The sequence below is a fragment of the Capra hircus genome, chromosome 11, assembly GCF_001704415.2.
Source record: "Capra hircus breed San Clemente chromosome 11, ASM170441v1, whole genome shotgun sequence".
In the NCBI taxonomy this organism is placed as follows: Eukaryota; Metazoa; Chordata; class Mammalia; order Artiodactyla; family Bovidae; genus Capra; species Capra hircus.
Window position 1 is genome coordinate 103,480,261 of NC_030818.1, and position 13,193 is coordinate 103,493,453.

At 61.8% G+C, this 13,193-nt stretch overlaps 1 long non-coding RNA gene across 1 annotated transcript; it reads left to right on the plus strand.

Annotated features, from left to right (window-relative positions):
• On the plus strand, positions 2,965 to 6,580 carry LOC108637124. The gene is made up of 2 exons (XR_001918760.1): positions 2,965 to 3,150; positions 5,921 to 6,580. It is a non-coding gene; the product is annotated as an uncharacterized LOC108637124 (long non-coding RNA).

Genomic DNA, 13,193 nt, shown 5'->3' on the forward strand with positions numbered 1-13,193 from the left:
ACACAAAGAGAGGTGTGCACACTCGTGTTCACAGTTGTATTATTCAGAGTAGCCAAAGGCGGGAGCGACCCAAGTGCCCACTGATGGAGGGAGGGCAAACAAGATGTGCTGTGTCCGAACCACGAGTGCCGTGCAACCTCAAAACGGAAGGAAAACACGACACAGGCTAACGGCTGAGCCCTAGGACGCCGCGCTGAGTGGGTCATGCCAGGTGCAAAAGGACGAAACCTGCAGCCCTAGGACGCTGCGCTGAGTGAGACTTGCCAGGCGCAAAAGGACGAAACCTGCAGGGCCCCACTGATCTGAGTGCGGTGGCTAATCTTACGCGTCTGCCTGACCGGCACGAATGCCCTTTATTTGGTCACAGGTTATTCTGGGTTTTTCCGTGAAGACTTCCTTTTCCTTTGTCTGCGATTCGCCTTTTAATCGGTAGACTGAGTAAGGCAGGTTGCCCGCCCTAATGTAGGCAGGCCTCTTCCAATGAGGTGATGGTCTGAATAGAACAAAAGTCTGACCCTCTGGACAAGAGTTTGAGCAAACCCCGGGGGCTGGTGAAGGACCGGGAAGCCTGATGTGCTGCCTTTCGTGTGTCGCAAAGAGTTAAACACACCTGAGTGACTGAACAACCCAGAATAAGAGGGCATTCTTCCTGCCTGAAGGCCTTCAAACCGGGATATTGATCTTTTCTTACCTTCAGAGTTCAGATGAAACCTTGGTTCCCCGAGGCTCACTCATCCTGCCGACCTTGGGACTTACAGCTTCCATAAACACATGAGTCAATTCCTCATAATAAGTCTCTTTGAAAATACACAGACACACCCCATTGATTCTATTTGTCTGGAAAACCCTGACTAATACAACGAGGGCCCTAGAGAAGTCAAATCCACAGAGACAGACAGTAGGTGGAGGGCTGAGAGTGGGGAGAAGGCGTGAGTAGCCGTTCTAATGGACTGTTGTTGGGTCACTCAGCTGTATCCAGCTCTTTATGACCACGTGGACTGTAGCCTGTTAGACTCCTCTGTCCATGGGATTCTCCAGGAGAAAGTACTGGAGAGGGTTGCCATTCCCTTCTCCAGGGAATCTCCCCGACCCAGCGATCAGACCTGGGTCTCCTGCATTGCAGGCGGATTCTTTACCAACTGAGCCTCCAGGGAGGTGGTGGTGACTTTGGCACAACAACGTAATATGCTTAATGGCATGGAGCTGTGCGCTTAAACCAGGTTAGGATGGCAAATCTCATGTCCTGTATATTTCACGACAAACACTGAACCGAGCAGCTCAGCTCTGTGTAGAGAGGAACCTCACCCAGAGCCGTAGCTGCACACCGGGGACCCGGAAGTCTCTGCCACCAGAGTCACGGCGCTGGTTGACCCGTCTAAAGCTGGCAGCCAAGATAAGAGTGCCTCCATGATCTTGCCCGCCAGCAGACGCCGAGAGATGGCGCGGCCTCCAGAAGCCTGAACGAGATTCGTGACCCGCATCCAACAGACGCTGTCAATGTGGTCGTAAACACAGGGTTTGCCCAAGCCCACCTCTCTGTTGAATCCTTGCCTGCTGGAGCCCTCTGTGACCCGGCCCCCTGCACCAGCCTCTCCTTAAGCCTGCTGCTCAGCTGTGACCCTGGTGTCTCTCTCTCCCATCATCACAGGAATGCCCCGTGGGTCCCAGGCTTTCGGGAGCCAGTCCTTGTCACCCACAAGGCTGTATGCCTCTGTTGCTGGTGAGGAATCGTCTTTCCAGGGGCAGAGATGGGAAGCCAGGGAACCAGCTGCCTCACCAAGGCGTTCAACATGCACGGGCACCGGGCACCTCGGGGGAGCCCAGAAAACACACGCATCCAGGTGCCCCGAGGGGTGCCTGCACCTCCTGTTCCTCCGGTTCCTCCTGTGCCAGGAGGCCAGGCCAGGCCGTAGGTCCCGCAGGACCCATCGCCCTGAGCGCTGTCTCGTCACCAGAGGGACAGCTGCCAGAACTCCGAGGGGCCACGGCAAGGGGCCCCGGGCGGGCGCCAGGTGGCAGTCCTGGGAACCCACACACACTCCCTGCTGGGGACCGGCCACGCAATCCTGGCTCCGCTGGCCCCTCGCAGGTGCTGAGACCCCAGGTAGAGATCCTGAGAGCCTGCACGCGTCTGGCAGCAGACCTGGGTGAAGCCTCTGGGGTGACCTGGGGGCTCGAGGGTTCTGGCGGACAGAAGGAACGGCTTTATCACATCTTGGTCTACTGACTCCAGTGCACCTGAAGTATCTTCGGGAGAAAACAAGGAGCTGGGCCACCCTAGACAGCGGCCAGGTGGTCAGGGGAGGGTGCCTGCCCACGTGAGTCGGCTCAGGTCTGCCCAAAGCCCCGCCCAGGGTTTCCAGGACGACCGGCAGGGTCCACGCAGCCAACAGCGCCGCCTGGTGGCCAGTGGGTGAGCAGCACGGGGCCTGCTCCTGCTCAGCTCCAAGCCAGACGGATGCAGGGACAGAGGGCGGTGGGGCTGAGGACCCTAGGCCTCTGGGCCCAGCCATCTTGACAGGCTCCTCCAGCCCCCAGCTCCCTTCCTCCAGGCCTGGAAGGGACAGGGATGGGCAACAGCTGTGCTGACCTCCCACCACATAGGCCTCGGTGCCCCCAGGGCTGGGCCCTGTGTCTACAGAGTGGGGTAAAGAGACGACTCCTGCCCCAGGGAGCCCCCAGGAGCATGGAGGTGGGAGCCACGTGTGTCCTAGGGATCAAGGCCTCAGGCCTCGGGGGGGACAGGTGGCTGGGGTGTGGGGTCCCCAGTGCGCCCCGTGTCCCCGGAGCAGCCCAAGGGGGGTGGGTCAGTGAGGAAGGCAAGGCACCAGGCCACCGAGGACCCCTCCGTCCTGTCTGGTCAGCAGAGGCAGGGCCTCCGGCCAGGGTGGGCCAGGGCCAAGTGTGGACGTGCTCTGGACACGAGCTCTGGCCCTCCTGCAGCCCGGAGCACTTCCCGTCCTGCAGCTCAGCGGGGCTGACCACGGGGCCGGGGCAGACAGGCACGGCCCGGCCCAGCGCGACCACGGAGTCCAGTTCTGGGGCCTTGGCCTCTCCTCCCCTGGGCCACAGGCCCCAGCTGGGACCCACAGGAGGGACTCTCACAGCCAGACCCCCCGAGGGGCCTGCCTGGCCATCACCTGATCTCGGGTGAGGACATCCCACGGGTTGGGGGGGGACATCCCGCAGCAGACTCGGGACCTCGGCCCCAGACCTGGGCTCCACGTGTGGCCCGAGACACAGCCAGGAACACCCAGTGGCCCATCCTTGTCCACCTGCCCAGGCACCCGCCGGGGACGCAGAGCATGTGCGGCTGAAGCACGGGGGGCTCCCCCAAGCCCTCCCCCTCTCTACAGGAAGGGCGCCCTGCTGAGGGCCCTCGGTGCTCTCCTACACCCGGCATCCTCGGGAAAGCCTGGCCACTGATTCTGGGGTGGGGTGGGGGGGACGATGGTGGCCCCCATGACCCTGCCGCGCCCGGCTGTTCCCGGCAGTTTGTCTCTCAGGGTGCCCCATCCCCAGGGCCTGTTCCACCCAAGACAGGGGCCCCCACCCCGGCCTCACCCTGGCCCCCCGGGGGAGTTCTCAAAGTCCCCGCTGCACAGGCCCTGACCCAGGGGTCAGCAGGCGCCCCACCCAGGGGACTTGCGAGGGTTCCCTGGGTACCAAGACTGAGAACCACTCCCTTCTCTGTGCCTCGTTCTCTTCGACTGGGACCCGGGAACGCTCAAGCCAACCACGGTTCATGGAGGGGGAGGCCCTGAGCATGACAGGCCTCAGCCTGGGGAAGCAGGGGGCATGCGGGGGAGACCCCTGCCCGTTTTACAGAGAGGAAGCTTGTGGCTCCAGAGGGACCCGACCGAAGTCTGCAGGGCAGAGCCTCGGGCCTGGGGTCACCGTGGCCCCGGCTGGCATGCTGGGCGGAGGGGCAGAGCGGTCCTCACCCCCAGCCCTGGGCTCAGTGGTGGGGTAAAGAGTCACCCTAACTTGGGGGTTAATTTGGGGGGACAGTTTGCCCCCAGGGCTGACTGCCCCAGAGAGCTGGCTGTGTTCCCAGTGTCCCCACTGCCCCATGCCTTCCCTCGGCTGGGAGGGCCAGTCCCATGGGCTTGCCGGCGATGGAACAAACGTCGGAGCCCTGCTGGGCAAGCTACCCAGCCCGGTCACCAGCGCAGGGCCCACCCTGAGCCCTGGCCACCCACCTCCTCAGAGCAGGGCAGCCCCCAGGCAGATCTCAGGTCACATGGATGGGCAGGGAGTGGGCATGAAGGGCCTCCCAGAGGGCTGGTATGGGTCCCCCACTCCTGCCCGCCCAGGGTCCTTCGAGTCTGTGTTTGGAGCGGGGAGGCTGTCGGGGGGGACTCCCTGCAGCCCAGGCTTGCCCAGCAGAGGGCAGCTGGGGCCCGGGCTCTGGGGGCAGGGGGTGCAGGGGTGGCCGGAGGGCACTCAGGCACTGGAACCACTTCTATAACACGGAGCACCCGTGCCTGCCCCCCCAGGGTTGAGGAGGGGAGAGCATGCCCTCCTCCACACCTGCTTCCTGGTGGGAAGCCCACAGGGCCCCACACTCCCGCCCGCAGCCCCTGCCGCGTGTTTGTTCATCAGGACGCACGTCTTATACGTGAGCTAAAACAGGCGGCTCCTAATGCTCCATGTGGGTTGCGACGGGCGTGCTCCACTGGATCCGTCCCGCCCTGCCCGTGTGGTGCCCCCCTCGCCACGGGTGGCCGTGCAGAGCTCTGGGGGGACTGGCCCCCCACCCCATCACTGCTGCTCTGGGCCTCAGTTCCCTCGTCTGACAGAGGGGGAGAGCTTTCACTCTGACATTAAGTGAGTGATGCCACTGTGTTACTCGAGTGATAGTCCAGAGCCCTGGCCAGGCAGCCCCCCACACCGCCGCCCCCACCCCCTCCCTGAGCCTGCACAGGGCCCAGCCAGGGCAGGAAGGCGGGCTCAGAGGAGCGTTTCCGCCCAGGCCGGGCCAGCGGGTGCAGACCCTGATAAGGGCACACATGGCTGGCCGCACGTCCGCCTTTTGTCCCCAGCTCCGGTCAGCCCTTCCTGCCAGGGTGAGAAGCCTGAGCGCCTGGCGATGGCCTCCCTCCCCTCCACCTCCTCTCCGTCCTGGCCCCGTGGTCCAGGGTCTGGGGGAGTTTGAGGCCCCCAGGGCCAGGGGCCCCAGGACCAGCCAGGAATCTGAACTGAGCTGACCAGGCTTCCTTCCTGCCAGGTCCCCTCCAGGCCCCGTGCTCCGCTGGCTCAGCTCCGGGCGGTGGGGAAGTGGAGAGAGGTGCGCCAGGGCAGCTGCGGGGGCCTGGTCGGGCTCAGGCCCCCTCGGGGGCAGACACCGCCCCCTCCTGTGCCTGAGGCCCCAGGGAAGCGTCGGCCTGGCTCAGCCTGGCTCTGAACCGGCCCTGTCCTGAAGCGACCCGAAGTGAGACAGAGAGGGGGCTGTCACGCCACCCCCAGGGGCCCGCACGCTCAGGGGTCTCTGTCCCATAGAGAGCTGGCGAGCTGAGCTGAGGAGGGCTGCACCAGCCACCGCAGGGGCCTCTCCCAGCACCTGGACCCCAGAGACTGCCCTTGGCTGAGAACCGCGAGCCCCTGTCTAAGGGGGGCAGTGGGTGGCCGGGAAGGCTAGGCCTCGTGTCTGTTTCCGGAACAGAGGGTCGGACCCCTCGGGGCTGCCTCCCCAGCGGCCCCTGGCAGCCCCCTAAGACGCAGCCCCCTGCCTCGTGGTGTTGGTAGCAGGGCCTGGTGGGCAGATGCTCGGCCACCTGCTCAGGAAGCACTCGGGGCTGGGGCATCTCTGCTTCTCCTATAGGGGCTTTCTTGAGGCATGCTTGACAGACTGCTCAGTGCACCCAGGCCAAGCGTACAATTCAGTGAGTTTGGATATATTTTATTAATTCTTTTGCAGCTTCCCGAGTGGCTCAGTGGTAAAGAATCCGCCTGCCAATACAGGAGACTCGGGTTCAATCCCCCGGGTCGGAAAGATTCCCTGGAGGAGGGCATGGCAACCCACTCCAGTATTCTTGCCTGGAGGATCCCATCGACAGGGGGGCCTGGCAGGCTGCAGTCCAGGGGATTGCCAAGAGTCGGACACGACGGAGCCCCCGAGCACAGTGGCGACAGGCATAGGCCAGAGCCTCTGTCACCTTCGCCGTTTCCAAGTGTACAGTCGGTGGGATGAGTCACCTTCAGTTTGTGCAGCCACCACCCCTGTCTGCTCCCGGAAACTTGTCACCCTCCCGATCTGAAATTCTGCGTCTGTAAAACAATCGCCCCCAACTCTGTCCCCACTGCTGGGTTTCAGTCTGAACAGATGTGCCCGTGTGGAGCATTCCCCACAGATGGAATCACACCGCTCTTGTCCTTCTGTGACTTCACACAGCGTCTTGTTCCCAAGGCTCGTCCGTGTGGTCACGGCGTCTGCTTCATCCCTCGCTGGCTGAACACTGTTCCACTGAGCGGCCGGACCGCCGGTGTCATTCACCCGACATTCGTCAGTGGCTGGACACCCGGGTTGTTCCCCGTTTTCGGTTATTGTGAAGAATAATAATGATGGCCTGTTCTCAGCTTCTTTGTGTACCGTCTTGGAGGGGGATGGCTGGAGGGAATTCTATGCTTACTTTCTGAGCCGTAACAGGCTCCTTCTTCAAAAATGTATTTGCTCTGGACTGTGGTCCACTCAGCCCCAGGCAGGGACGGCATGTACCCACTCATCACTCATGCCATCTCTGAAGCCACGAGCTGAGCTCTGGGCACCGCTGTGTGCTTCCAGGTGGCAAGGGCCAGCCGAGGGCATGGTGACCACGGGGGAGGGGGGGGGCCGGGTGCGGGTGCATCAAGGGATGAGTGGCCGCTTGGCCCATTGTAATGGGGATTACAGCCACCAAAATCGTGAATTTGTCCCAAATATGTGCATCTCAGAGGGAGTTTAGGGCTGTGAGGTTGCCCACGCGAGTCCACATGATGGACACACCTTGACACCCCTGTCCAAACCCAGGGAGCACGCCACACTGAGATGTGCGTTCTTGGTGGGCCGCACAGTGGACCCCGGGCAGTGAGTGGTGTCAGCTTGCCCCTGTAACGAGCGCGTTGTGTAGGGGGTGTGGATGGGGGGATGGCTGCACTCGAGAGGCGGGCCTGTGGGAATTTTCCGGACCTTCCTCCCAGTATTGCCGGGAACCCAAAGCTGTGCTAAAAACAATCCACTGTTACCAGTGCACCTCTTCCTGGGGGTCGTGAAGTCACTGAGACTGCGCAGAGCTGACCTCAAGGGTGCACGGACCCGGGGCGCCCTCCACCTTGAGTGGCAGGGGCTGTGGCAGGCACCCGCTCCACCGCCCCCCGCCCAGACCCCACGTGGTGAGACGAGCCGGAGGTGCAGCGGTTTCTCTTTCATCCTTTTGGGAATCTAATCCAACCAGCTCGTTCCAAATGAGCGCTTGCTACTTCATGTGCTGGACACACACACAGGTTGATTTTCATTTTAGAATCATAAAATGCAGTATAAATGGGCAGTCCTGGCCCAGAGAGCCCTTCCTGTCCTGCCCCAGCCGCAGGCCTCGGGAGAAGTCACATCCTCCCTGGCTACAGGGCGCGGGGGTGGGGCAGGAGAGTCGGGGGGGTGTCTCCTCGCCCCCCTTCCCAACCGTGTCCCTTTGTCCCTCCACAGCTCAGCCCGCAGGTGCCAGGGATCAAGCCTGAGAGGGGAGGTGGCTCTTTTGCTTCTGGGTGTTGTTCCTTTAAACAGTGGGGCGGCCGAGTGGGAAGAGGGGTTGGGGCACCTATGCGTCCTGAGTCAGACCCAATAAACCATCAGAGGCAGCATTCCGGAATGTCTGGGGGCATTCCAGAGCCCTCTGCGCTTTGCCCCATGAACCCAATGGGGCCTGGAGCTGGGATTCGTGCGTGCAGGGTGGAGGCGGGCATAACTCCCCGAAGCCTGGGTGGGGGTGGGCCCTGGCTGCAACGGCCACCTGCTCCCACCTCCTGAGTCCTCCACCAGCCCAGCCCCATGGGCAGCTGTCCACGGCCACCCCCTGAGACAGCAGGTCCTTGGGGAGCCCTTCCACCCCAGGGAGGGGGGCCTGGGGCTCAGGCAGAGCTGCCTCCAGCCTCTCCCAGGGATCCAGTGACTGGCCTGGCCCGGGGCCTGAGTTCGGCGTTTCCGACCATTGTCCACAGCCGGTTGGCTCCGGAAGCCGCGATCCCCAGGCAGGCCCCGTGGTGCTCGGGAGGGGGCCGGGGGGAGGTGGTCGGGGACATGCATCCTGTCTGAGACTCCGCTGGCGTCATCTGGGCCAGGACGGCGGCTGGGGCCGAGGAGCCAGGACTCTAGCGGGGTGCCTCTCGCACCTGGGTGCCTGCCCGGCCTGGGGAGGGGTCTGCCCCATGCCCCCTCCCTCCCCAGGAAAGGGCGCAGGGCCCCCTTCATGGCCGGTGGAGAGGCATTGCTGTCCCCAGCACAGGGCGTTGGTCAGGATGCCCAGAGCATGGCTCACCTGGGGCCCTGGGACCCTGGACCCTGTATCCCAGCCCCAGCTCTGCCACGCCAGGTGGCCTCCGGGGGCCTCAGCGCACTCCTGGGACAGTGGGGCCAAGCAGGAAACCTGCTTTAGCTGAGGAGTCCTGAGTGGTCATTGCCATGGAGAGCACTGGGGCTTGGAGAAGACCCCGGACCCCCGGGGGTGGGTCCTGAACATGCGGCCCAGATCAGACCCCAGCACTGCTTTGCTCCCCAAGCTGGTGGGAGCCCTGCCTTCCTGATTCTGGTCCTGTGTCCCCAAACTGGGGGCCAGGGCAACGAGAATGGGGCCAGGCTGGGCCTGCAGGAGCTTCCCAGGCACCGAGGTGACTGCTGGGGACCCCCTGTGACTCCCAGGGGCTCCAGTGGCTGAGTCCAGCCTACCCGCAGTGCATAGGCCCCTGTGGAGCCCGACATGACTCCCAGCTAGCAGCCGGCCAGGAGGGAATGGGCCACAGGCCCAGCAGTTGAGGAACAGATAACATGTCCATCCACACAACGGAACGTCATGCAGCCATAGAAAGGCACGAAGAGCCAACTCCGGGGGCAACATGGGTGAACCTCAAACACTGCTGAGGGCAAGAAGCCACGCACACAAGCCCCCACGTCGTAGGAAACACCCAGAACAGGCAAACCCAGATGGACAGGAAGCAGATGGGCAGTTGTGTGGGGCTTGGAGGCAAGGGGCTAGATGGTCGGGGAATAGATGACAGAAGAAGGCAGGCTTCTTTAGGGTGCTAAAAATATTCTAAAATCGAAGTTGGTGATGGTCACTCTGCTCGGCGTCTGTGCTAGAAGCCATGGAATTGCGCACTAGGAGAGGCTGGCTTACGGGGCATGTGAATTACATCTCACTACAGCTATTCTCTTTCACAGTTTTTTCTGAAAGAGATGAGAATACCAGACCACCTGACCTGCCCCTTGAGAAACCTGTATGCAGGTCAGGAAGCAACAGTTAGAACTGGACATGGAACAACAGACTGGTTCCAAATAGGAAAAGGAGTATGTCAAGGCTGTATATTGTCACCCTGCTTATTTAATTTATATGCAGAGTACATCATGAGAAACGCTGGGCTGGAGGAAGCACAAGCTGGAATCAAGATTGCTGGGAGAAATATCAGTAACCTCAGGTATGCAGATGACACCACCCTTATGGCAGAAAGTGAAGAGGAACTAAAAAGCCTCTTGATGAAAGTGAAAGAGGAGAGTGAAAAAGTTGGCTTAAAGCTCAACATTCAGAAAACGAAGATCATGGCATCCGGTCCCATCACTTCATGGGAAATAGATGGGGAAACAGTGGAAACAATGTCAGACTTTATTTTTGGGGGCTCCAAAATCACTGCAGATGGTGATTGCAGCCATGAAATTAAAAGACGCTTACTCCTTGGAAGGAAAGTTATGACCAGCCTAGATAGCATATTTAAAAGCAGAGACATTACTTTGCCCCCAAAGTCCATCTAGTTAAGGCTATGGTTTTTCCAGTGGTCATGTATGGATGTGAGAGTTGGACTGTGAAGAAAGCTGAGTGCTGAAGAATTGATGCTTTTGAACTGTGGTGTTGGAGAAGATTCTTGAGAGTCCCTTGGACTGGAAGGAGATCCAACCAGTCCGTCCTAAAGGAGATCAGTCCTGGGTGTTCTTTGGAAGGAGTGATGCTGAAGCTGAAACTCCAATATTTTGGCCACCTCATGTGAAGAATTGACTCATTGGAAAAGACCCTGACGCTTGGAGGGATTGGAGGCAGGAGGAGAAGGGGACGACAGAGGATGAGATGGTTGGATGGCATCACCGACTCGATGGACATGGGTTTGGGTGGACTCCAGGAGTTGGGGATGGACAGGGAGGCCTGGCGTGCTGCGATTCATGGGGTCGCAAAGAGTCAGACACGACTGAGCGACTGAACTGAACTGAACTGAATAGCTATTCTATTATAAAAAGAAACCACTGGCTGGCCCTCAGTTCTTGCTGAGCCCTGGCCCGGCCTGGAGCTCTGGCTAAGGCCACATGGCTCTCAGCACAGAGCCTGCTTGCTTGGAGCAGAGTTACCTGCCATGGGCAGGGACCAGGGGAGCTGCTCTCGTCCCCTGGGCCTGGTGAGGCGCTCTGTCCATGCACGCGTGGGCCTCTCCAGCCACCTGCAGCCTCACTGGGATGGCTGAGCTGCCTCACTCCCACATCCCACGGTCCCCGGGCCAGACCCTGCTCCTCTCCTCAGGTTACCCAGATGGTCCCTAAGACCCCAGGAGCCCTGCACCCAGAGACCGAGACGGGCTATGCGTCCCCTCCCCCAGCACGGGGCATCTTCTCACCAGGAAAAGAACCGAGACTAAATTTACGCCTGGACCGTGCACTGCAGGGGAGAGGTCAGGCGGCCCCCACCCGGCCCCTGACGCAGTTCCCCTTCCCCTCTGGAGGGGGTTTCTATTGTTCTCGGAGACTGGCCCCCAATCTCCCCTGCACACTCACTTCCTGTTTCCTGGCCAAGAGGAAACAGAGATTTCTGGCCTGCCCGGGTAGCAGAGCTGCACCCCCCCCCCCGCCAGCCCGCACCCTTCTCTGTGAAGCTGGGGGTAAAGAATCTGCCTGCTAATTGCAGGAGATGCATTTTTAATGATATCAAAATCAAATGCTCACAGGCAGCTTGGGACCAAACAGCATGGACCGTGGAGGCTGGAGGGACCTCAGGGCTGCCCACGGGGGTCTGCACGTCGGGGGCACAGGCCCCTCTGAGAACCTGGTGGACGCTGTGGGCCGCTCCGCCCCTCCGCCGGAAAGGGCTCAGACACAACTGTCCACCGTGACAGCGTTTTGAGATCCCCAGATTCCTCCCACAGGGCTCCCCAGGCCCTGCTCTGACAAGCGGGGAAACTGAGGCAAGGCAGCTTCCGGCCTCTAATATCCCGGACCTTCCCGGAGTCTGTGGCTGCCCCGTGGAGACGGCAGACTCTTCCGGCGACACGGTCTCCCTGGGGAGGGGAGCCCCACCGCCCCTAGCCCCTCTCCCCCGGACGGCTGGGATGACATTGTGCCCGCGGCCTGCCTCGTGTGGAGGCCTGGGGAGGGTTGCAGCTCCCGGTTCAAGGTCAATCTTGCCAGTTGACGGTCTTCGCCATCCTGAGGAGCCTTTCCTCCCGCACAGATGGGGTCGGGCAGCGGCGGCGGCCCTGCAGGGTGGGCGAGACAGCCCACCAGAGCCACGTGCCGTCGGCGCGATCCTATAGGCCCCGAGGTCCCGCTCACCGCTCTGCTCCCTGAAGGCCTCTGAGAGCCTCATGCCCAGCACTCCCGGAGCGGGCCAGGCAGGGAGGGGATGGCATGGCCCAGACCCAGGTGCTGAACCGTAACCCACCTCCACTGACCTGCTCCCGCACCCCCAGCACACACATCGGTTCTCTGGAACTTCCTTTTCTGTTGTCCTGGGAGATAGTGTTTTACCCCCAGGTTAACAGCCGCTCTGTCCATCAGGCTTGGCAAACTGCAGCCTGATCATGAGTGGGGCTTCTGTCCAGGGCTCCAGGCAGGGTGCTCAAGCCCCCTTTCCTCAACCTTTCATGGCGGGGGCAGGGAGCCCTGTGGGGCTGGGGCAGCCTGGGCTCCAGGCAAAGCTGGGCCCCGGAACACATCTGGGCTGTGGGCTGAGGGCTGAGGACCTGCGAGTTAGGGCCCAGCCGCAGCGCCAGGTGGAGGTCAGGCTCTATCCCGGGGTCCCCCTGCTCAGCGAGCCTCCTGCAGGGGTCAGCCGCGACCACCACTGCCCACCTGCCAGCTTCCAGGCAGGACCCCGAGCCCACCTCCTGGCCACAGTCAGCACCGTAACCCCCACCTGGCCAACAGCTCTAGAGACAAGCATTTCCTGGAGGCCCCTGGGAGCTTGGAATGTGGCGCACACCCGCCCTAGGGGACCCCCACGCTCACTGCCCGGGGGGTCTCTCCTCTCTCCGCTGCCCAGACCACTGGCGCCTGCGCTTCACAGACTGCTCAGCAAAGCAGAGGCCCGGACCCCAGCTCTCTTGGAGCTACCCTGCCTGCTCCCCAGGTGCCCCCTGCCCAGCTCTCACCCCACTCTGGGGGATCTCCCCTATGATATGAGTCCTTCCCCAGGGAGGAAATCTGTTGTTCAAAAAACGAGACTGCCTCCATCTCCCCATATTAAAGAAATAAGAGCACAGCGATACTCCTGCACCTTCATCAGAATGGCTAAGACAGAGCAGCGGACAGCAGCAAGGCTGGCAAGGCTGTGGGAGGCTGGAGCGCTCCCGCACGGCGGGTGGGGGTGGCCTGGAGACACGCCGGGCAGGGGGTGCTTTCATGCCTGTCCTGCAACCAGGGACTGCCCAAGGAAGCGTGGCGACCAGGACGGGGCACAGCCCCGGGGGACCCACCAGGAACCGAGGTCATGTTTGCGGGGGAGGACACGAGCAGCAGAAAGGCCATGAGGGCTGTGTGAGGGGTCCCCTGCGAGGAAGACCACGGAGCAGCAAGGAGAAGGGGCCAAGCGTGCCCCGAGGGTCTCCCGCTGCCCAGGCAGCCCCGGGCTCGGCGTTCAGAGCTTCCGTTTCGCGCCAGCCGAGCCTAGGGGATCATCTCCCCTTGGCGAGCCTCAGCTGCAGCAGCTCCAGGGTTAGACGTGAGCACTGCACGCAGGGCCAGGCAGTGGGCA